Raw genomic sequence first — 22,820 nt, 5'->3', positions numbered from 1 at the left:
TGCATCCATTGTACCACAACTCCTAATAGGGTTGGAATCTCCTAATAGGGATTCAAAGTCTCCTAATAGGGATTCTATGTACTAAATGTTTTTATAGAATCCTAACAGGGTCCATCCTCTAACAAGGAATATTTATATCAGTACATCATCTTGTGGGCATCATTCCCACTGGGGTTTTCCCTCTGATCAAGGGTTTCCCTAGTTAGCATATCTAGTGTAATTGTCTATGTGCATTTTATTCTAGTTGTTGTTTACTTTAGTTGAATTGTTAAGTTTTTTTAAAGAAGATAAATATTATAATTGTTGGATAACTTATTCAACCCCTCCCTCTCAGTTATCTTGGTGGACTATTGTTTCTAACATGTCTTAGGCACAAATTTCTTTGCAAAATTGTTCAAGGCTATAGACATATAAGTCTTTCCTAAATTAGGCATAATTTGGGCTAACATATTTTCCCTATTTGTCTTTCAATGGATAATTCCCATTTTCACTTTGAATCAATGCTATTATATAATTCCTTGGGCAATTCCTTACCTAGTTCTATAGGTGTGTATTTAAAATTCACCATCATATCCAAAATTGCATGATCAACTTTTTATGTATCCCTTCTATCTAGAGTATCTTAATTTATACATTTAAAACTTGTTAACTCTAGTGAACTTCTAATATTCTCACACACCTTTTCAATATCCTAAGGAGATTTCCTTGGCACTATCTCAAACTTACTCAGATCATCTGATTTAGTCCTCTTGGCTTCATCCTCCTCCTCTTCATCAGGTTTAATAGTAACTTTCCTTCTCAACTTGTTCTTATGACCTTTCTTGGTCTCCTTAGTTTCTGATGACCCCTTCTTTGCTATTTTTGGTTTCTAATTTAATATATTTGCACTTGAAACCAAGAAAACAAAAAATAACATATTACCTAGGGTTTAGCTACTTTCCATGATTGGCGTACCCTATTCAGTCTTGGACCAACTTAAGAAAGTGATAATGCTTTCTACACTTCAGGTTATGCTAAACCAAGAGGGGTTAACTTAAGGATTTGATAACCCTTTGAAATTGCTAAAATACATGACAAGTTAATTAGGGATAATAATGAACTTGAAAGATTTGTGCAACAAGTAATGACCAACTTTACACTCCATTATGACATAAATTCTATAATAATTTTAATTTATAAAATATGTTCATGCTAAGACAAGAATATTATTGCTTGATTTCTTCAACCTAAAGACTAGTGCCTTAATCCATTAGAACATTATAGGTCAAATTTTGACCCAAATTTTCAACCACCATATGAAGAGACTTGTTCAATACTCTTTCTTTTATGCCTGAGTTGGTTGAAATTTTGACCAACATAGGGTTTCCCAATTAGGTCAAAATTTTGATGAACTCGGGTTCAAATAATAAAATAGAAAAAAGTTTATTTGCTTGTTGTTTCATCTCCATGGCACTATTGGAGCTATTAGAGTTGAGGATTGGAGGAGCTATTGGAGCTGAGGATTTTAGGATTATGAGAACTATTGGAGCTAAGGATTTTGGGCATATCTTGTGGGAGGTATGTGGTTGATTGGATAGGATTTGTGCTTCCAACAGTTACCAAACAAAGGGCTCCACAAGAAAGCTATTCTTATTGGGATCTCCATTAAGGAGTATAAACCCCTAATGAAGTAAAGATCTCTCCCCATTACTAATAGATAATCCCCCTATGACAAGCCACAAGAAGGGATCTCCTATTGAATGATAGGCCAAGCTGGTGGGTTCTTCCAGTTGGCATTCATTACTCCAGGAGCACTTGGTTGATTGTCCAACAAAAGAGTTGTTTAATAGAAGAAAAACTCTGTAAGAGGTATGCAACTCAAAATTGAAAGAATAGAAAATGATTTTAATTTTTCCTATTCTTGTTATCCTATGAAGAAATGTAATTTAAATGATCCAAATTCTCAAAGATTTATATGAGAATCAGATCTGAGATGGAATTTTTTGATTATGAAGGGACCTCTTAGATAAAGAAGAGAGAGTCTTTTTAAAGAATCAATTATTTATTTCCAACTAAATTTTTCAAACAGAAAACAAAAAGTGAACATGCAATAACCCAAAGAGAAGAAAAGAAGGAAGATAATCAACCCATCATTTTATATAATCAATAGCTATAACCAACAAAAAATGGGATAATAGATAACAAATGGTCTAAAGATTCAATGAAATGACCACATCATACTCAAAGAAATATAACTTTAATCCTAAGTTTTCCCAATCTCATGCCTATAAGAAATCTAAGTTGTGTTGTGAGCTAGGAAAGGCCCCAATATTGGGAAGAAAAGTAGCTAACCAAAATAAGCTACATGGAATGCTAGAGTGTTTCATGGATTATATTTGTACTTCATTACTTATTATAGAGCCAAAACTCTATGCAAATCACTTATAATAAAATTTATATTTTTATTAAAACAAATTCTATACATACTGTACATAATGGCACACGTGTCTAACAAGAGACACAAAATCTATCTACATATCCAAAAAATGAAAGAGTTATTGCATCCCATTTTGGTGTATAAATTTATAGTATATTCTTATAATCTTCTTAGCCATATCTATCAAACTTATTCTAGTTGAGGAATAGCATGTACATCCTTGCTACTGAATGGGATCTCTTTAAACTTAGATAGGATGGCCCTAAACTCATCCCTGAAAGTGTCTCTTTTTCTAATAAGATCTCCACAATCTTATCCATTACTACCTCGTTACTCCTAATATGGCTCTTAGCCACCTCATATGCATTATTTGAAATGCCTCTCACTGCTTTATCAATGTCTTCTACTAGCTTCTTTGATATGGAATTCCTTTCCATCATGCATAAAACAATATCACCACTTTGGACTACAAGACCCAATAGAGCCCATGGACCAATTTCAGACATTCCAAACCTCATAACTATCTACAAGTTATAGAAAAATATACTAATTTTCCCATTTGATGCCTCACTTATAGAAAATTTCAAATAGAAAGTCTAAAATTATAGTTGACCTATGTTACTAGAAATGAGAAATGAGAAACAAAATCCTAATGACAACGCAACAAGAAACAGAATATTTAGAAGTTGTATATATATGTACATACATACATATAGATAGATATAATTTCATAATACATAGATATATAGATAGATATAATTTCATATTTTGTAAAATTTAGTTCTAGAATTAATGATTATCAAATTTCAGCGCTAGATTTTATGTGCATTTGGGAATGCTTTACACTCTCCACTTAAAGAAAAATAGTTGTTTTTCTATTTGTGTTTCCTGCTGCAAGTCATTGGTTGCACTTGATGCAACCTTTGGTTCACCAAATATGACTTTATTTGCAGCTCTTCCCCCAAGAGCCCCCACACTTTGAGCAAAGACTTGCTACTTGGTAATAAGACTTAGGTCATCTCCAAGCAAAAACCATGTAAGACCATGTGCTTGTCCTCGAGGTACAAGAGTAACTTTTTGAATTGGATCATGTCTAGGGGTCATCATGTTGACCTTGTAATAGTTACCAAACAAGATTTAGTTTCCTCTAAAACACACATTGATATCATATATCATTGCAAATCAGACTTCCAACATGTGGTCCATACATATGTGAAGGGTTTACATAAAAACATACAATAAAGTACCAATAGATGTTTAGCTTTTTGTACTTACTCACAAATTACATGTCCAACTTCATGGTAAGCCACCAAAATCTTACTCTTTCCATTAGTCATTGCTATGCCCTCCATAGCAACCACAATTATGTCTATTGCATTGTTGGTCGTGTTTTTATCTCATGTTTTTTGAGTATATTTCACTAAGAGTGTTCCTAGTTTTTATATGCAAATTAGGGCTTGGTTTTTTCTAAATTGATTAATCCTAAGAAAAACCCTAACCAAACAAAATATGTGCCCTAAGAAAGGCCTTTTGGTCATATGCCTTTACCTTATAATTCAAGCAGGAAAAAATATTTTTGAAAAAGTATATTTTTTGGGAACCTTTTAAAGAATTTTCATTTTTGCTTCATAATCTCCCGAAATATTCCTTACCATCAGATCTTTTTAAGATCTATGATATTCATGTTGTCACTATAGAAAATTTTGTTCATTTTATAGCATGTGGCATGGCGGCCAAGCAAGTACTGTGCCTCTAGGACCCATTTAAATTTCAGCATGGTTTTAATGTGTTTTGCCTATGCCATTAGATCTTTTAAGATTAGGAGTGGTCTCTATGTCACCATTGGAAATCATGAGAATTTTATTGGTCGTGACATGGCAAGCTCCCACAAAAGAGAAACATGGCAAGCCCAAAACTAAATATAGGTATTGTAAATTATGTTCATCATTAATGAGCCATGTTAACATGATGGGATGTTAGAAGTGTTAGGTGTAGTAAAGGATGTACCATGGAAAGAATGTGCTATTATTTCATTACATTGGATTTTTGTAAAGTCTATGGTGGTTGCTATGTTGCCACCAAAAATTATGAGAACTTTGCCAAATGTGACATGGTGACCCCTTGTAAAATTAGAATGGGGTGGGACCTGATTAAAAGATGGCACCGTAGAAACCACATTTCATAAAGAGCCCTGCCAACATGGCAAGATGGTATTATGTCATGTGCCAAGTGGATTCACACTCAAAAAAAAAAGTGTTGAATGGTGTTGTTAGATCTCTCCCCAATCGATGGTGGGTCCCATGTTGCTATAGGAACTTGCACAACCTTTAGTGCATGTGACATGACAACCAAAGGAAATTTAGAAGGACCCACCATAGCTGCAATAAAATAATCATGAAGTGTGCATTATCTGATCAAATTTGCATCAACGATGGTCACTATGTCACATGTAGGAGTTGCTTGATGTTTATGCATAGAAAAATAGTGATAGTGTGACATGTGTCCAAAAGTACTAGTGGGTCCAGTGAAAATTTCCAGCATTGAAAAGAAAGGCTTATGTGGAGAACTTTGATTGGGTTGGCTACCAACCTGGCTGATTGAGACTGAGTCATTAAAAATTTTATTCCTAGATCATTAGATTTTTTGAAATTGATGGCTTGTTTTCAAATTTAGAAGGTGATTCCACCTTGTGTTCCTTACAACCCATTTATGAAAATTAAGGCTCCTCATGTGAAGTAGAACCAGGTATATATTGAAAAGATTTCTTCAATTCTTCTTTATGCAAACAAATTTTAGATTCTTAGAAAGCTTAGAGCCTGTTGAAAGCTTTATCTCAAAGTGACTAAAGTGCAAAGGAATTTCTAGTGTCCACCATGTGTTGTAGAATTTTAGTAAAAAAGTAGCAAATATCCAAATAAGTACCTTGATCCATTAGACAATAAAGAATTCTGGTATTTTGCATTGTTAGTAAACATGCCTCCAAAGAAAGTCTTTTTGGAAAAGGTAGATTATGCAAGTAGAAATATTCATGATGACTTTCTTGAACAACTGCCTAAATCCATGATTGAGTTGGCCTAGGTTGAAAAGTTAATTCCTATGAACTCTAGGCTCAAAATTGCAAATGGCTTGTATGAAAAAGGGAATTTGATCAGGGATGCTACCACTTCCAAAATAGGGCTCTATATTTTAAAGAAGTGTTTTTCAGAAAGAAAAAACTATTTTCTCCTCATGGAAATATTTGGAATTTTGATTTAGGCAAACTAGTGGTCCCTGTTGTTTTCATGGATTTTGACCTACTCATAGCCATTGCCAAAAATTATGACCCAACAGTTAGGATAGTAAGAAGAATAGATGGTGAGTTCTTGATAAGTATAAATGTTGAAGAAATTTGAGAGTTTTTGGTTTGGAGCCACTCTTGGATTATCATGAGACCATTGATCTACTAGGGCTGGATAAAGAATACTTGTCTAAGAAGGATAAGGTCAGGCAAAGTGCACTAAGGGCACACTTGGGCTCAATTGGAGATTTTCCACTGGTCACAAGATCTATTAAAGAGCCTTTTAATATGGAATTCTTCACTTCCAGGGCCATAGAAATATACATGACTCTGTGTAGGGTTTTTGGTGAAGATGAGCAAAATTTTATGCCATTTAAATTCATGTATATGATGACTTAGATTTTCTCTTTTGTTGTGGATATTATTTTTGATTTTACATCTTATATAGTAGAAGAGATCCATCTAGGATTAGTTGGAATTGCAAAAGGTAAGGTGGAAAAGACATTCAGTCATTATTCATTGCTGATGCACATGTTCATATTTAAAGGGTTACATTTTTGAAAAAGGAGATGATTCTGAACTAAGAATATGAAGGAGAGGCTCTACCAGTCTAGTTGTGGAGTGTAGACATGACTTGGGATGTAGAGGAAGCCAACTTTGTCAGATTTGATAAGTACTTTGCATCTAGGTTAAGAAGCCTTGTATTAAGGGACAATCCTAGAATCCCCAAGGAATTGCTAGATTTAATTAGGTCCATGGACAACCCTTCTGGGTTGCAAGTTTCCCACAATTGGGCAAATATCATACCATACCCTATTTCAATAGTTTTTAGGTTTTTTCATTTCCAAGGGACTCCCCATGTATTGCCCTACCAAGTGTTGGTCTCACATTGGTTTTGACAATTGAGTGTCAACACACTTAATCAATTCTCAAGATGATATCAAGTATAATAGAGATGTCGAGTTATAGTGTGTGTCGAGCCAGAGATTCAATAGGTGCCAAGAAAGATTCAAGTGCTAAGTGATAAGTGATGTTGAGTCACTATAGGTGCCAAGAAAAATATACATGCCAAGTGAAATAGAGTTACTATAGGAGCCGAGTGAGATAGAATTCCTATATGTCTCAAGCATTAGCAAGTAGCAAGTGTTGAGTAACACAGAATCAACATATGAGTTTGTGCCTTCACAAATTTAGATGTAAACCATTTTTGAAGCCGACTTAAGATGAATCTCGAAGGATCTTGAAGATAAGATCGAATCTTTTGCATTTCCTATGATATCTTCATGCAACTAATAAGAAAAATGGAGAAGGCATGCAACCAATAGGAAAAGTGAATGAATTGAGTGGGAAAAGAAGAATGAATACTAATCGTAGATTCATACCTAACCCTAAGTCTTTGAAGCCTTTAAAAGGAGGATGAAAACCCCATTATGTGTGTGAATGTGAGAAGTGTATGGGTGGATTATAGCAAAGTTCAGAGGGTTATTTAAAGACTTAGAAGGAAGAGCAACATTGCAAAATCCAGTTGATCAGAATAGAGAAATCAAAATTTCAAGGAGAAATATATTAGATCAGGAAGGATCAGAAAAAACAAAGTAGAACAAGGATCTAGAAACAATAATTGAAGATTGCAAGTCATCAGGTCAAGACTTTCTAATACTCTCTAGCCATTGTATTAGGAATGAAAATCCTATGATGATAGGTTGGTTTAATAGCCATGTCGTAAGCCTTTGAACAAGGTGCTAAATCCTTTAACATGGTAACATTCTAAGTGAATGTTTGTAAATCCTTTAACTAGGCCACTTTTAACAGGGTGCAAAGTCTTTAATAGGACAGGCCTTTCATAGGGAAGACCATTGGAAGTGGTCAAACTTTGTAACCTTAAATGGTTACATATTGCTATAGTGATACTTTGTGGGTGTCATCCCCATCCCAATTTTACCTTCTCATTTTGGAGGGTTTCTAGGTTACCAAATCTTGTGTTGTCTATTTTCATGCATGTCTTTACTTTCATGTTTATTAGATGAATTAGATGCATGTAAATGATCTCAGTTAAAAATGTTTTAAAAGGTTGAAGTTAGTTACTTCTGATTCATGCTCCCCCCCCCCCCCCCCCCCCCCAAAAAAAAAAAAGGTAAATATTTCCACTTGTCAATTCCAACAATTGGTATCAAAGCCAAGTTCTCTCAAGGAGGAGCCTTACAACTTGGAGAAAAGATCTAGAAATGGAAGTTTAAAAACTTGGGAAGATCATAGAGAATCAAGCAATTGATATACAACTTGCTCTACACACTTTGGAAGAAGCTAGAAAAGAACTGAGAAAATATTTACAGAGAAGAAGAGACATCGCCATAGCTAAGAATGATACACAATACAAGGAAATTGACACCACAAAATTGTTTTCAAATGGAGATTCCAAAGAGTTTGATGTAGCAATAGCAGACCTAATGGAGAAGAATAGAGCTTAAGTAGAATAAATCAAAACACTCAAACTTGAATAAGAATCACAAGCCATGATGCTTTGTGAAGTGACTGAACAAAAGAAAAGAGCCATTGAAGATAAGGCTATGCTTGAAGAAGATAAGAGGAGTCTTGCCAATAGATTAGAGGAAAAATCAATTGAGCTTGCAAGAATTTCAAACATGCAGCTAGACACCCTAAGCCAGATGATGAATGCACATCATGAGCTGAATGTTAAGGACATTAAGATCTCTACAATGTAGATGTAAATTGAACAATTGCAAAATGACCTGAAAAGAGAAAAGGAGATTGTAGAGAGCTTCAACAAACCCAATGAGGCCATCAAGTACTTTGAGCAGCTATTGAAATCACCAAGGGCTAGCAATGATACTTTAGGACTAGGATACATCAACACTAAATAATGAGAGTCATCTAAGACTGCAGAAGAAAGAAGTAATAAAGGTAAGAACACTAAACCTACTTGTCATTTATATGGTAAAAAGGGACATACCTCTAATGTATGTAGGAGCAAGAATTCCCATCAACATGACAAACCTAAGAATGTGAGTCACTGTCATAACTGTAAAAAGCAAGGACATCAAGCACATGACTACAGGACTAGGACTATCAGAACATCAAGATTTGTAGGCCACTGCTACAATTGCAAGAAGTATGGACATATAGATTTTGAGTGTAGATCAAAGCCTATGTAAACACCTAATCAGCCATCAAGAGGAAATAACCATGGACATCACTATAATTGGGACTACAACACTAGGTATAGTTTTCATTACTATTAGGAATATGGATACATTCCTGAAAATTGCATAAGAACACATTTTAGTGGAAACTACAGTAGATGGTTAAGCCAAACTACATGCTTTAGTTGTTTAAAGACTAGCCATATTAGCAAGAATTGCCCAACAAGGTCAAAGGCACCCAACTTAGAGATTAACAAAAGAAAATAGAAGGTGGATGTTGAACACATTAGAGGAGAAATGAATAAGACATGGAAGGAGAAAGATGGGAGTAGCACTTCAAATGAAGGGATCACTTCACCTAAAAGGTCAAGTAGTCACACCTCATCCAACTAAGCACAAGAAGGCATGAGGAATTGATATACAAAACTTTATCATATGTCAGTTCCTAAACAAACAAGTACTAGAAAGAAGAGATCAGCATGAATAGAGATGCAAAGTTGAAACTTCAAAGATTTTACAAGTGTTGCCGAGTTGCCCTTAGATGCCGAGTAAAATTTCAATACATGCTAATTGTTAAAAAGATAATAGAAGTCAAGTAATGCAAAAATGCTTAAGAAGCCGAGTGAATAGCTGTAAATGCACTAAGCATTAAATGCTATGAAAATAGGGTATATTATTGCACTTTGAATCATTTTTCTTCATCACAAATGAAGAGCCAAGATGGAGAAGAACACAGAACGACTTCAAAGCAAAAATTCAACATTTGAGCCAACTTCAACAATGATTCAACATAGTTTCATTGAATCCAAGGTATTTACATTTGTGTAGAGCTGCACAGTTTTATAATTTCTTTGTGTTAAAACCCTAACTAGCACAAATGGCCTCCAATTCTAGGAAAACATAGAAGAAAGATTCATTTTAGGTTCAAATTGTGTCAAATGAAGTGAAACAACTAGATTTCTGGTCAAACCCAGAGGTGGCATACAAAAATGACCCAACTAGAGCCCTATCTATTATACCCCCTAAGGTAGTTATGGTCCAGGATGTTAGGAAGTTTTATAGCTATAAGATTGTAGCTATTGGAGACATGGAGATGAGGGAAGCATATGAGAGATTGTGTGAAAATGGATTTCTGAAAGAGGAATATCAAATTATTTAGAAGAAGGGTTTGACACATGCCCTAGAATTCCCCACAGTTTTCAAAACTGAATGGATTAGGATAGTGCTTAGTAGGATTCATGATGGAAGCTTATGGTTGGAGGATGGTCCATTGAAAATAACAAAAAGGGTTGTACATAGAGTGATAGGGTATCCAACCCTAGATCAGCCAAAGACCCTTAGAAGTGATTCTAAGGAAGTAATTGAGAAGAACATTGGTGCCAAGTGGAACAAGAGAGGAATGACAATAGACACCATCCAAGACCCTCTTTTTGACTTTTTTGTTAGGGTTATTATACATAAATTTTACCAATCTAGTAGACTTAACAGTGTACCATGCATTGTAGTGGATGTGGGTTACAAACTAGTGAAGAAGGATCATACTTATGATCCTGCAGAACTGCAACTGCAACAAATCAATGAGAACTTAGCATCAATAAGGAGACCCAAGGGAGCACAATGCAAGTTTTCTACAATTTTGATTTGCATATTTTTCTATGTACATAATGAATTTCTATCTTTTGGTAAAGTTGATTGGAAAACAAACAAGTCTATAATAGCTTAAGTAAATGAATATATAGAACAAATGGGAGATAATTTTGAAACCCTTATGATTAGCTATTTTGAAGACTTCAAGAAGACCATGAAGCAGAGGCTAAGAATACCAGTTTCGTTGGTAGAACAACATGTAAATGATGTATCTTTTCTTGTAGATATTGAAGAAGCTAAAGATGAAGTTATAGCTAATAATGCAGTTATAGCTAAGAAGGACACACTTGTTAAGAAGTTAAAGGCAAATTTTGGTGAGGGCACTACAGAAGGAGAAGAAGAAGAAGATGAAGAAGCTAAAGATGGTGAAGAAGAACAAGGATAGGAAACACTTGCTTTGACCCAAGGCATGGAGGGGGATGTAGAAGAAGAAGAAGGTGCCAATCAGGAAGCACCAAAGCTAGAGCCTAAGAAGAGAAAGGCACAGAAATAGCTAGTTGCACAACTAAAGAGGAAGAAGAAAGCAACAAAGCCAAGCCCAGCCAAGCCAACTATAAGGGTAGACACAAGGGAAACAACACAAGTGGCTAAGGAACACAGAAAGAAAAAAGCCATAGAGCAAGGAGGGCCTACAGAACAAAAGAAAAGAAGAAAATATGTTGCACCCCCAGAATTAGATGAAGAAAAGATAGAATCTGACGATGATCAATTCATATTGGTAAGACATTCTACCAAATTAAAATTGGAAAATGTTTGTAATAACATTAGAGATAATGTAGATTTAACTAGTTTAGAGACCATTGATTTTAATAAATTATCAAGAGAAGAATAGAACATAGTGGAAGAGTCTATCTACACTATGATGGCAAAGTTCAAGACTACCCCACTTGAACTTGACAATTCTATGCCAAAGGAGCTAAGCTCATTAGTTGAAAATAAATGGCATTATTGCCTAAAAATGGGAAAGGAAATAAGGGAGTCAACATGGCTCATGTAATGCTAGACCTTACAAAAGGTCAAATAAGAAAGGCTAACAAGAACATGGGAGCAAGTTTGCACCTAAATACAAAGCCTTTAGAATTTTACAAAATCAAATTGAAGATGTTGTGCAAAAGTCCACACAAATGTGGAAATTGATTTATGGATTGACTACTGTCAAAGAAGGGCAAGAAGATCCCTTAGAGGGAAGGAATAATGAGGAAGAGGAAGAGGAAAATGAAAAAGAGGAGGAAGGAGAGAAAGAGAAAGAAGAGGTAACAGTGGAGAAGACACAACAAGGTGAAAAGGAAACAACTATGGAGTAGCAACCAGAACAAAGTGTCCAAGACACCCAATTGCCACCACCAAGTCCTCCACATACAACATCTACACTTATAGACACTGTAATTGTCAAGGATGTTCCTAACACCTCAAGTCAAAACATCAATCCACTAACTATAGAGGATCTCAAAAAGATCCTTCACCTTACAAAATTGCAATCACAATTGTGCACAAATCCTATTTTGGTGAGTGTGGAAGAATTGCAAAAAGCTATAGTAGAAATTACCAAGGATAAGGTGAACACAAAAGAACTACCTTCACAACCACCCATAGCTATAGATGATCAACCAAAAGAGAAAGAAACACAAGATACAACTACTAAGGTTGATCCCACAATAATAGCAAAAACAATTGCCGAGGAGCCAACAAAGGCTTAGATAGGATAAGATGTTCCTATAGCACAAAGCCAGGGTGCACCTCCTCAAATCATTGTCATTGATCAAGGAAAAAGGGAAGAAGATAAGGAAGAGGAGAAAAACCCTAAAGAAAGAGAGCAAGAGGCAATATAGACATTGGTAAACTTGCCTACCTTAGGAACTCCTACCAAGCAGCTAAGCACTGATGCGGTACCACTGCAAATATTAGCACTAGGCTCGAGCTCCACCAAGGTAGCAAGGCTACTTCACTATGGAGACCCTGTACTTGATGAGGAAATAGTCATACCCAGTTACGATTACAGAACAATGAACCTAGCATAGATCAATGAAGTGCAAGAGGCACTGGAAAGGAAGATGAAGCAAGAGATACTAAAACATGAGTATAGACAGAGGCAAGCATTAATAGAGATCAAAGACATCTTCCTTGGTGTATTTACCTTGCTTGTACTTGATGAAACAAAGCTTATCATGGAGTAATTGTCCAACATAGTGGCTAGGTACAAAAAGAAGACCTTGATACTAATGTCAAATTATTAAAATAGTTTGAAAAGAAATTTCAAATGAAAGTTAATGAGAAAATATCTAGTGACATAGCACTAACACAAGTGGAACTGGACAAGAAAATAGAAAAGGTGAAAATAGTACTTGAGAACATATTCTCATTGTACTCCAAATTGTGTGACTCATCATATTTCACACAAGAAAGTAGCTAGAGAATATTGAGCTTGGAGAGAAATCTTAAGATATCTAGCACAATACTACATAAAGATCTAGCTCAAAGTGAGAAACATTTTGCCATAATGCTTCACACTCAAAGGAAGTTAGCTGTATTGACAGTAGAAGAGGCCAATTTTAAGGCCAAATTGATGCAAATTCAGTCTGCTATTACCCCACATCTAGAATTACTACATAAGGAAGTGGCCTATGTAGAAAATGTTTTAAAGAAATACCCTAATCTTTCTACCTTAGAAGGTCTTGTACATCTTGCAGTAGAGACAACCATCCAACTCAAATAATTGGAAGTTGCCTTAGACAATTGGGATGCTTCTCTGAAGATGATCATGGAGGTAAATAAAACATTTTTGGCAAAATATTCCATTCATTCTTAGGACCCTTTGATATAAGTGCCAAAAAGAGGGAGATATTTCATTTTTAAGATAAGCAATAAGAATGGGGGAGATATAAACATCTTTTTGAATTTTGAGAAAATATAAGGAGATATAACCAAAAGGATAACCTGCAAGGAGATGTATGAAAGAGGGGAGAAAAAATAAAGGGGGAGTACAAATAGACCAAAAATAGGGTACACAAAAATTGAGGCAAAAGAATGATAAGGCAAGTAATGAAACATCAACATGAGACAAATTCATCACAAGAGATTTTGGTTACAGGAATGGCACATTAGCTCAGAGGGAGTTACAAGTTTTTGAGGTATATAATCATCTACAGAATTTTGAACAAGTTTTTGAAAGTTTTGTACATATGCCAAATAGAATGTGTAGTATACTCATAGAGATCAGATTCATAATGTTTAGTTACATTTTTTTTGCCACTCATGTCAAAGGGGGAGATTGTTGGTCTCAGATTGGTTTTGACAATTGAGTGTCAACACACTGAATCAATTCTCAAGATGATGCCGAGTATAATATAGATGCTGAGCTAGTGTGCACCAAGCCAAAGATTCAATAGGTACTGAGTGAACTTCAAGTGCTGAGCAATATTCAAGTGTCGAGTGATAAGTGATGCCAAGTCACTATAGATGCCAAGCAAAATATAGATGCTGAGTGAAACGGAGTTACTATAGAAGCTGAGTGAGACAAAATTCCTATATGTACTGAGCATCAACAAGTAGTAAGTGTCAAGTAAAATAGAATCAACATATGAGTTTGTGCCTTCACAAATTTAGATGTAAACCATTTTTGAAGCCGACTTAAGATGAATCTCGAAGGATCTTGAAGATAAGATCGAATCTTTTGCATTTCCTATGATATCTTCATGCAACTAATAAGAAAAATGGAGAAGGCATGCAACCAATAGGAAAAGTGAATGAATTGAGTGGGAAAAGAAGAATGAATACTAATCATAGATTCATACCTAACCCTAAGTCTTTGAAGCCTTTAAAAGGAGGATGGAAACCCCATTATGTGTGTGAATGTGAGTAGTGTATGGGTGGATTATAGCAAGGTTTAGAGGGGTATTTAAAGACTTAGAAGGAAGACTAGCATTGCAGAATCTAGTTGACTAGAATAGAGCAATCATAATTTCAAGGAGAGATATATCATATTAGGAAGGATCATAACAGACAAAGCAGAACAAAGATATGAAATCAGCAATTGAAGATTGCAGGTCTTCAGGTCAAAACTTTCTTATACTCTCTAGCCATTGTATTAGGAATGAAAATCCTATGATGATAGGTTGGTTTAATAGCCATGTCATAAGCCTTTAAACAAGGTGCTAAATCCTTTAATAGGGTAATATTCCAAGTGAATGTTTGTAAATCCTTTAACTAGGTCACTTTTAATAGGGTGTAAAGTCCTTAACAGGATAGGCCTTTCATAGGGTAGACCATTGGAAGTGGTCAAACTTTGTAACCTTAAATAGTTACATATTGCTACAATGATACTTTGTGGGTGTCATCCCCACCCCAGTTTTACCTTCTCATTTTGGAGGGTTTTTGGGTTACCAAATCTTGTGTTGTCTATTTTCATGCATATCTTTACTTTCATGTTTTTAAGATGAATTAGATGCATTTGAATGATCTCAATTAAAAATGTTTTAAAAGGTTAAAGTTAGTTACTTTAGATTCATCCCCCCCCCCCCCCCCCATAAGTAAATCTTTCCACTTGTAAATTCCAACACCAAGTGCCTTTAAAGGTATGGATAGCTAAAATGTTTTGGAAAATAAGGGGATTGGAGGAAGCATATTTGGTTGGAAGATCTAGAGGCTCATTTTTCCCAACCTATACTATGGCTCACCATTTTGTTACTACTAAGGGTGGTTGGATATTTTTATACAAATTCTTGGACCAGTACAAGATGGCCGTGTCTCATCCTCATTTTTGTGACATCGAGGGATTTTTTGATGTTTACAAGAGAAGGGCTAAAGTCGGTTCAAGGGAGCATCAATTCTATTTCTTTGAAGATATAATTAGGAATAAATTCTCTTTGCAAGAGCAAGAGATAAAAAAGGGAGAAGTGGAGAGTTTACTCTAGAGTCTTGGAAGTCATTCATTGTTTTGATAAAAATTATAAGCCTCTGAATGATGCAAAAAAAGAGGAAGACAAATTGAAGAAAATCATCATTACTTTCCTTGAAATTATGGAAGTCATGAATGAGAAAAAATTATTCTTTATTAATTCTTTCCTAGAGAAGGCCAGAGAAGTTATGAGGAGATTATCATTTACTCCTACAGTAGGATCACGGTAGTTGATTGTTCAAAGGAGACCTAGTTACAATGTAATTCAAAATAAAAGGCTCACTGTAGATAAGAGAAAATAGATAATGGGATCAACCAATGTTGTTCTTGAGGAGAGACTAGATGAGCCCACGCCCAAGAGGCAAATAGTGGAAAAGGAACATGCACCTCAAGGTGATGAATATTCACCCACCCAATCCCCATTACATATAGGAGATGAAGAACTCACGAGGGAGTAGGTGGAGCAGTTGGGGTACAAAGGGGGAGTTTTTATTACTTCATTAGAGTTAGAGGAAGGAAATCCTTAAGAACCTCCTATGCCCAACCTTGAGTTAACTATTGTAGATTATAAGGGGAAAAAGTTGGACCTTGTGATGGAACAAGTCGACCATGAATTTATTTCTGATGATAATTTTATCAAATCTAGAGCCTTTTACCAATTTTCTTGGTGAACAAACATTGGAATGTTTGAGGAAAGATGCAAAAAATTGAAAAAAAAGCATCCAAAAATGGAAGAGGTAGATGTGAAAACCGAAATCAAAGAAGAGATAATGGAAAAATTCAAAAGTTTGACTCATGAAGAAGATAGGTGAATGATAAAAGCATATGAGGTTTTGTTGTTACCCAATTGGGATATTGTAGATTCCATGGTCTTTAATTCTTTTACAAATAAATTGAGTATAGAGGAGAAAGGGAATAAAGAAATGAAATGTGCTAAATTTAGTGAAGACCATGTTGCACTGGTCATTTGGTCAATGAGAAAAGGATCCAGGACTAGTTCTTCCTAGCCTGATGATACTGGCTTAATAGGAAACCTAAATGTAAAAAGAGTTGAAGAAACTACCACTGAAGAGGCTGCAAAGCTAGGTGTTGGATTAGCCAACCTCACCTTAGCTACAACTTAGAGAGACACAAGAAAAAGATTGGAATTGCAAGAGAATTATGAGAAATTTTTGGTTGCATACAATAAAGAAGTTTAAAAAAGAACTGAACTGGAAATTAAATTGATGGGACACCAAGGGCAATCTAGCATGCCTAGAATCACTTATCCCTATCCACTAGTGGAGTCTTTTAAATCCAATCTTCATATTGGGATTCTAGATACACCGTAGAGGCCTCAGTATTACACTGCAAAGGATTTTGAAGAAGAAAAGGCTAAATTGTGAGCATTGCATGTAGATTTAGAGATTCAATATGAGGATAGATTGAGGAAAGCTATTACGTATTTAGTTAATGAAATTGATTGGCCTACTTTCCATGAGCAACTAACTAAAGTAATAAATACATGGGAGGAGCTAAAAGCAAATGATGATGCTCTTAAGACAATTGTCAACAAATGGATTAGAAGAAATAAGGATGTTACTCTTTTGTGTTTTTTTGTTTTTTTTCATCTCATGAGCATATAGAGAAAAATTATGATTTAAGCAATGATATGTCAGACTTTGATGATAAAAGAGTTGCATGGCAAAGGATAATCATAAGCTATCTTGACAAGAATAGGAGTGTCAATTTTAAACCGTTTCTACATGCTATAAACAAAAAGGATAAGCTGAAAAATAAAGATGAATGGACCCAAGAACTAAATGAGTTATTGTGCCTTTGAATGAATAAGGTAATAAATGAAAAAGTAAATGCATGGTGGGAAGCCATTACTGAAGAAGTTGTAAAGGTTTAGTTATTCTTTGATTCTTTAAGACAAGATTTTGTTGAGATTGACAAAATTAGAGAGTATGTGATGAAAAAAAAAGATGATATTCTATATTTTGATTAGCCAGATGACACACTTTTTGACAAGTGGATGGCAGATTTAGTTCATGCAAAGTAATTAGAATATGTTGAAACTGATGATGAAGAGATGGAAGAAGATTGAAGCATAGATAATTGACACGTCAATAAAAACAAAAGAGGACAAGGAAAAACAACCGATTATAGTTACCAGAGTGGAGCCCCAAAATGATGATCTGGCAATAGAGAAACCAATGGTGATTGTCAATCTATCAGTTCAAGAGGGCACAAATGGAATATCTCAAGTCCAACTTAGCCTGCAAGTACTAGAACAAGGACCCCACATGCAAAATTAGTAATTACACGCCTCGAAGGTGAGCAATAATAACAAGACCAATCATGACATCCTCTTGGAAATAAAGGACGTAGTAGAAAGTGGTCCCACCAAAGAATATTCATGATGAAAGACATTTTGCTGCACAATTTTTTTGTCTTTTATGACAAGTAACAATGTAAAAATCTTTTCTATCTTAAGGATAGCTGTCACTTTCTCTATGGCTGAAGCTTGTTACATCTCACCCTATATAAGTGAGATTCCAAGGCTAGAGGAAAGGTCCAAGTCATTGCATAATTTTAGTTTTACTAAGTTTTGTTTGGTCCAGTCTTGTTGAAAACTTTATGATGTATTTTCTCTACAAATATTTGAGAATACATTGATGTTATAGGATCTTGATGCCGTATCTTAAGTCATTTTGAGTTCTATTATAGTTGTTACACAATTTTCAAAGAAAATTAATACAAAAATGAATTGTCTCCATATCTTTTCTTCTTGAATCTTGTCTCATTTTTATTGCCTAAATATATTGAAATTATATGAGCAAAGCTTGTTCAATTATATGCAATTAAATTAAGTTGTATGTCATTTCACTATTGCTTTTAATTCAATGAATTGAGTAAATGCTTCAGTGAAGTTGATAGGATTTCCTTGGTAGTAGGAAGGATGTGTGTAAGAATGAGTTTTGGTTGGAATTGCTAATAATACTAATTGTAACACAATCAATTAGGTCTAGAAATTGAATAGACTTAGAATCCCAATTGATGAGGCACTAATCTATTAGTTCAATCTATAGATGGATAAACCATGAATAAGCATCAAGCTTAAAATCAAATCATTTTTACTTTAATGTTTGAAGAATGTCAAAGCTGGTCAACAATTGTTTACATTTAATTTTCAAGTCTTAGTTAGTTGCTATTTCCCATAATTACCTATAGATCTAAAGAAGAATTGTGACCAATTTATTGTTAGTGATGTGTATTTTTGTAAAAATCTCATGGAATGAGTGAAATATGTAACCAGTATCAAATTGTAAATCTTTCATCCCTCAAGTGCACTCGCCTTAGTTTTGTAGAACCAAACAAGTAGAAAATCTCTTATGATTTTGTTGAAGTTGGGTCCAGATTTGAAGAACAAATAAATGTTTATGGGAAATAGCTGATCCTTAGGTTATTGTGATCTTTATCATCTTGGTGCTAAGTATTTTGTTACTTAATAGTGTAAAAACACCAACATGCATAATCTATTTCCTTACTTGATATGTATTGTTTGCCTTGTCTTCCAACAAGAATTGTTGCTTCATTCAAGAGGTTTGCAAGATCAACACCAGTAAACCTAGGTGTTCTAATGGCAACAATGTCAAGTAAGACATCTTTGCCCAACTTCTTGTTGCTTGTATAAACCTTAAGAATGGCTTTGCAAAAATTTATATCAGGAACATCAACAGTGACCTGCAAGTGATAGGTAGATGCTTTTTAGCATTAGCATCATCATCTCTAGCTTCTCAAGTGTTTTGATAGTCTTGAATATTGTTGGAACAATTGCATTTTTTAAGGAATCCTATCTTTCTAGAAAATGATCGTCTAGACAGAAAAGTTTGAATTCCTCATTTCATTAAAGAGCTCTTTATTGAGAACTAAATTCAAATCCACTCATCTAAAAAGATGTGTAAATTGGTGAATGCAACAATAAAGGAACATAAAAAGACTTGCCCTATTTTCTAAAATAATTTGTTCCTCATTAAACATATGTTAATATCATGTTCACAATGGATTACTGATGTGATCTAAACATCAATAAAACATGCATATTTGATTATGAAAAAAATTAAATTTAAGTGTAGAATATATCAACTATGAATTTTACCCCATTGATGATCCACGAGAATAAATTGAGGAGTTGTATTGTGTCCTGATAGTGATGGCTTAGAACACTCCTCTACAACCATTCTAACAATATTAGGGGCATTTCCATAGAGTAGCTTGTAGGAAGGACCTCTAATCCCTTGGGCTTCAAAGTACTTTTTCAATTGCAATGACATCCACCATATATCTCTTGTAACCTTTAAGAGAAGTAATCCTAAACCAGCTGAAGCTAGAGCTACAACCCAAAAAACCCATTCCATGATCTTAACTGAGAAGATTTTTCTTCATGAAACCTAGCTCTCTGAGTTTTTTGTTTACTTTAATTTAATTTTCTATCCCCCAATTCCCAATTCTAAATTGATCGTTGAATATGCATGATAGACAAAGAAAAAATGTGCAGATGGAATATAAACCATAACCAAAAGCTATAGTCATGATGATATTGTATCATACAAACAAATCAAGTAGGCTTAGTCAATTGCTCATGGAAGCTATGATATTGACACTAGTATGTAGACAAGGTTATGTTGTAAAATCAGACTTTTATTTATTGATCATTGCATTACATCTACAATTGATGTTTATTTATAGGATTAAACTCATTGCTCATGCTAGCTATCTTGAGGACATCCATAAATTTTTATTACCAAGATGTAAGTTAAAACCTAGGGTGGGTCTGTGCATTTTCTTTCTTGTCACATGTAAATTAAATGTGAAAATAGGCTCATGAGTGTTTGATCAACATTATTTTTTAATTTGGATCTGAAGAATTATGTGACCAATCTTCTTCTTTCAAACATCTTCATAGAAGTGGGTAGATCATGCAATCTAATGCTAAAGAGTTTTAAAATTGATAAATTAAAAAGCTTCCGAGATGTAGTTGGATTGAAAAGGAGATAGATGACTTTCAGTCATAGTAAAACTATGTAAAGTTAAGGCAACAAGTCCATTTTTTAATGGAAGACATTCATTTGGTAGGCTAATTATTATTGTGACATTTTTTAGATATGCTACCCCACTTTGGCTTTTTGTACATCCAACATATAAGAATTCCAAATTTTAGGAAGATTTAACAATTTTGAGTTTATTAGAACCTTGTCCAACTCTTCCGCTTTGCATTTCTACAAATTCTTTCTTTTTTCTATGATTGAATTTTGGGAGGTGATAATTGTAATAAAATCTTTGGTTTTTTATATCATTTGGACATGGACTTATTTTTTGCATATTGTCATTCTCTCTCTTTTGGTACTTATCACTTCAACAACTCACAATCAGAATTCAAAACTAGAAGTGTACGTTTGTCCTTGCTTCCTTGCCAATTTCCTTAACAACAAATCTTTAACCACAAATAATGATATTTTTTGTTTTAAAATTACCAATAATTGGTTACCTTCCATCACTATATAATCATAGAAGTAAATACAACTAAAAAATATTGCAGAGCCAACTTTCTCATAAAATCTAGATATAAACATTTTTATTTCAAAACTGTATGTGCAGATATAAAAATTAAATACAACATATCCAATATTTTTGTAGATATACACATTACTTACACCAAATTTTTCTTTCAAACGATATGTGCAGATATAAACATTAAGTACAACATGTATAGTAATTTTGTAGATATATTTTCCTGTAAAAAAAGAGCATGCCTGATAATATGGATCCAGAACAAAATAATGAGACAATTGCTAGATTGTGGTCTTAGTGTGAAAGAAAAGATGATAAATGTAATTATCCTTGAAAAAGCGCAAGGGCTTAAAAAATCAAATAATTCTAATCACAACAACCCAAAGTCATTGTAGGCAACATGGTCACATTGAAGGAGGCCATGATTTTTGTCGATTGGTGAATGTGGATTTCCAACTAGAGGAGCATGGAGGTGTGAATATCCAACCTGAGGATAATGCTCCAATGGAAGAAGATGACAATGTGCTAGAGGACATGATTAAATAATATGGTATTGGCACAACTGATGAAGATGACCACAATGATGGTATTAGCACATTTGATAATGATGATGAAGATGGTCTTTATATATCTATACTTGAGAAGTCATATGAGCCCCTATACCAAGGCTCCCAAACAACTCTTCTCTCTACTATAGTGTTGTTGATGAACTTTAAGGTTATGAATGGTTTATCTAATGTAGCAATGCCATGTATGCTAAGGTATGCCATTTTTGTCATCTTCAATGTTAGCATACCATTACTATTCATTATATTAACAATTCATATTTGTTGTTGTAGATTGACAGGTGAGTTTTTGTTACCACCATCAAACATTCTACCTTGTTCATGGCTTGCCTTTCTTAGGAGAGGGAGAAGTTTGTACCAACACCAAGCTCCATGGAATCCTCCATGAACCGGCACAAAGTGTGTTTTCTCCTGCCACTACCTTTGCCTCCATCATTGATTTTCTTTAATGAATTGAATCTTTCACAACAATTGATTATAAGAAAGGGGAGAACAAATACAATAGATATATGACATCATGACATGTCATGTCAATAGAAGAAAAAGATGAAACACATCCTTTTCACAAGTAAGTCAAAGAAACTAGAAAGTAAAGGTTATTTGCATCACAACTTGATTGAAAATAATGACCACTAACATGTGTCATCATTTTTGAAAAGAGAGACCATTAAAGGGAAAGCGATAAAAAATAATAAATATATTACAACATTTCATATGAATTGAAGAAAAAGTGTTGAATGATGAGATATATCTAGATCACACGATCAAGTAAATCAAGAAATCAAAGATCATTTGTATTAAAAATATTGACTACCAATATGACCTATTATGGGTACATCACATCATCTCACATTTCTTTATATTGAACATAGAAATTACATTCAAAACTAACAGCTTCATTGTTGTTTGAAATAACCATCTACTACCAACATGTGTCATCAATAGTTGATTATAAGAAAAGATGAACACATATAATAGATATATCATATCATATGACATGAATCAAAGGAAAACAAACTTGAATGATGAAACATATCTATATGACACGATCAAGTGAATTAAACAAGTCAAAGACTACTAGCATTACAATTTGATTCCAAAATCATTGTGGGAGCTATATCAATCAAATTGATAAGGAATTTTTAACTATAATTATTTATTTTATTTTGAAGATCACAATCATATTAATAAGGAATTATTCTAATATGATATTTTCATGAACATAACCTCTCTTCAAAGATTCTATTATAAACCAATATGTCTGACATAAAAATGCCTTTTCAAGTTTGTTTAAAGAGATATT

General features: G+C 34.2%; 1 pseudogene; it reads right to left on the bottom strand.

The window, feature by feature from the left end:
- Positions 1 to 2,605: 2,605 nt before the first annotated feature.
- The window catches only part of LOC149531721 (ATP-dependent zinc metalloprotease FTSH 2, chloroplastic-like), a 58,477-nt pseudogene continuing 38,262 nt past the window's right edge, over positions 2,606 to 22,820 (bottom strand).

Source organism: Cupressus sempervirens, chromosome 11 (genome assembly GCF_028749045.1).
Source record: "Cupressus sempervirens isolate cs-2001-9-10 chromosome 11, ASM2874904v1, whole genome shotgun sequence".
In the NCBI taxonomy this organism is placed as follows: domain Eukaryota; kingdom Viridiplantae; phylum Streptophyta; class Pinopsida; order Cupressales; family Cupressaceae; genus Cupressus; species Cupressus sempervirens.
The sequence above is the reverse complement of the archived record's forward strand: the minus strand, read 5'-3'. Positions and strand labels throughout refer to the sequence as shown.